Source organism: Carcharhinus amblyrhynchos, chromosome 23 (assembly GCF_965287045.1).
Source record: "Carcharhinus amblyrhynchos chromosome 23, sCarAmb.v2.hapA, whole genome shotgun sequence".
NCBI lineage: Eukaryota > Metazoa > Chordata > Chondrichthyes > Carcharhiniformes > Carcharhinidae > Carcharhinus > Carcharhinus amblyrhynchos.
Window position 1 is genome coordinate 11,974,131 of NC_137346.1, and position 3,804 is coordinate 11,977,934.

The following is a 3,804-nucleotide window of genomic DNA, read 5'->3' on the forward strand; positions in this document are numbered from 1 at the left end:
CGTCAAAATAAAATATGTTCTTTAAGCGTGGTCTACTTTTAATCGCAACTCCTGTAATCTATATCTTTCCTGTAAATTTCAATAATTCAGCTGAAAATTTTCAATCATACCCCCTCGTTCACATCCTAATCATTAATAAACAAACAGCAAGGGTCCCAACATTGAAACCTGTGGAACACCAGTTGAAACAACTTTCTATTCGCAAGGGCATTAATCATTACCCTTTGGTTCCTGTTGCTAAGCCAGGTTTTGATCCTGTTGAATTGGAAAATCATCTGCTATCTCCTTCCTGACCTCCTCCAGCAGCCATGGAAACAGTCCATCTGGCCCTGGTGACTTATCAACTTTCAAGGATTCCAGCACTGAGTACTTCCTCCCTCTGATTATCCTGTCCAATATAAACAAAGAAAATTACAGCACAGGAACAGGCCTTCAGCGCTCCAAGCCTGTGCCAACCATGCTACCTGATTGAACTAAAACCACCTAAATGAACAAAGAAAATGTGTTCTTCCTGGACCACTAAATCTGCATCATCCCTTTCCTTTGTTAACAGTATATTCGTTTAAAACCCTTCTGACAGCCTCTGCATTTACACACAAGTTTCCTTCAACTCTGATAGGTCTACTTTTCCTTAATCAATCTTTTACCATTAATATATTGGTAAAACATCTTTAGGTTTTCTTTAACTTTGCTAATCTTTTTTCATGTCCTTTCTTTGATTTCCTTATTTCCTTTTTTAAGTTTGTCCCTGCACTTCCTATATTCATCTAAGCTATCTGCAGTACTTAGTTCTTTGTGCCTACTGTACACTTCCTCTTTCTGTTTGATCTCTCCTTGTATTTATGGATAACGAGGTTGGGGGAGGGCTGGGGGTTAGATTTGGCAAGTACTGCTCTTAATTTCGGAGGAGACGTCTATTGTGTACATTAGGATGTCGCGTTTTAGTGCTTTCCACTGATTTATCCCCTAGCATCCCAGTCCACCTCAGCCAAGTCTCATTCCTGCGAAATTTGCCTTCCCCCAGTTCAAAACTTTTACACCTGCTTTATCTCTGTCCTTTTCCATGGTAACGCAAAATCTAACTGAATTGTGATCACTATTGCCAATATGGTTACCAACTGTCACTTCACCCACCTGTCCTTCTTTGTTCCCCAAGTCTAGGTCTAGAATTGCATCTCTTGTTGGGTTTGTCACTAATTGGTTGACTTTTTTTTCCCCAGACATAATGCATAAATTCACTCTGTGCCCCTTTATGTTGTTTGAATTCCAGTTGATATTGGGATAGTTAAAGTCTCCAACAATTATTGCCCTCTTGTCCTTCCGGGCAGAAATTTGTCTACATATTTGTTCTATCTCCCTTTCACTATTTGGAGATCTGTATTTGATTTAATTTATTATTGTCACATAGTAATATAATGAAAAGTATTGTTTCTTCTGTGTTATACAGACAAAACATACTGCTCATAGAGAAGGTAAGGAGAGAGTGCAGAATGTTGTGTTGCAGGCATAGTTAGGGTGCAGAGGAAGATCAATTTAATGCAAGGTAAGTTCATTCAAAAGTCTGACAGCAGCAGGGACGAAGCTGTTCTTGAGGCAGTTGGTACGTGACCTCAGACTTCTGTATCTTTTTCCCAATGGAAGAAGGTGGAAGAGAGAATGTCACGGGTGTGTGGGGTCATTAATTATGCTGGCTGCTTTGCTGAGGGAGCAGGAAATGTCTCAGAGCCAATGGATGGGACGCTGCTTTGCATGATGAATTGGGCTACATTCACAACCTTTAGTTCTCTGTAGTATGCTCCCAGTAGTGTGACTGCTCTTTTCTTATTTCTAAAGCCTCATCTGTTGACCTGTTCAGTATGTCATCCCATCTCACAACTGGAATTGATTCTTTAATGCTACTCCCCTCCCTTTTTATCTCCCACTCTATTGTGTCTGAAGACTATAACCTGGGATATTGAGCTGTCAATTTTGCCCCTCCTTTAGCCAGGTTTCTGTTTTGTCAATGACATCCTGCTTTGGGGCAGCACAGTGGTTAACACTGCTGTTTCACAGCTCCAGGGACTGGCATTCGATTCCTGGCTTAGGTCACTGTCTATGTGGAGTTTGTACATTCTCCTTGTGCCTGTGTGGGTTTCCTCCTGGTGCTCTGGTTTCCTCCCACAGTCCAAAGATGTGTGGGTTAGGTTGATTGACCGTGTTAAAATTGCCCCTTAATGTCCTGAGATGTGTAGGTTAGAGGGATTAGTGGATAAATGTGCAGGGGTATGGGGGTAGGGCTTGGGTGGGTTTGCTCAGTGCAGACTCACTGGGCCAAATGGCCTCTTTCTGCACTGTAATATTTCTATGATTCTGTTGTGTCTTTACCTGTGCCCTTAACTCATCGACTTTGTTTGTAATACTCCTTGCATTGAATATGAACAGTTTCACCCTATCAATTTCCCTTGCTAGACACTTTTTATACTGTGCTTCTCCTGGAATTCCAAGTCTATTACTACATCTTCAATATCATTAGTAATGTCCTACCTCCATTCTCCTGATCTGAATCTGACCTAACTGATCCTTCTCTGCCACACCAGTTTACATGCTCCCCAACAGAACCAGCGAAAGCTCCCCACCATGACATTGGTCCCAGCACTGCCTGGGTGCAGCCCATTCAGTTGTAGAGGTCCCACATTCCCCAGAACTGGTCCCAGTGCCTCAATAATCTGAATCCTTCCTGGCTACACCAGTTCTCCAGCCACATGTTCGTTTGATCTATCCTCTTATTCCTGCTCTCGCTAGCAGATGGACGTGGACACTATAGTTAAAGTCCACCAATGCCTCTACTCTCTCAGGAGACTAAGGAACTTTGGCATGTCAGCTCTGACTCTCACCAACTTTTACAGGTGCACTCTTTCTTTCTGGTTATATCACAGCTTGGTATGGCTCCTGCTCTGCCCAAAACAGCAAGAAACTACAAGAGGCCATGAATGTAGCCCAGTCCATCACTCAAACCAGCCTGCCTCATCCATTGACTCTGTCTACACTTCCCACTGCCTTGGAAAAGCAGCCAGCATAATTAAGGATCCCACGCATCCAGGACATTCATTCTTCTACCTTCTTCCATCGAGGAAAAAGATATAAAAGTCTGAGGTCACACACCAACCAACTCAAGAACAGCTTCTTCCCTGCTGCCATCAGACTTTTTAATGGACTTACTTTACACTAAATTGGCCTTTTTCAACACCCTAGCTATAAATGTGACACTATATTCTGTGTGCTCTTATTTTCTTCTCTATAAACAATATGCTTTGTCTGTATAGCATGCAAGAAACAATATCTTTCACTTTTACTAATACATGTGACAATAATAAGTCAAATCAAATTTCATGCAGCCACTCTAATACATCCTGGACTCTAGCATGAGGGACACAACACACCATCCTTTAGGACTGAGATGAGGAGAAATTTCTTCACCCAGATAGTGGTAAGCCTGTGGAATTTACTACCACGGAAAACAGTTGAGGCCAGCACATTGTATATTTTCAAGAAGGAGTTACATATAGCTCTAAGCTTTAAGAGGATATGGAGGAGAAGGTGGGATCAGGCTATTGATTTGATTTATTATTGTCACATGTATTGGTATACAGCAAAAAGTATTGTTTCTTGCACACTATTACAGACAAAGCATACTGTTCATAGAAAAGGAAAGGAGAGAGTGCAGAACGAAGTATTATAGTCATAGCGAGGGTGTACAGGAAGATTAACTTAATATAAGTTGATGTTAAGGAATGGCACAGTGGTTAGCACTGCTGTGTCACAGAG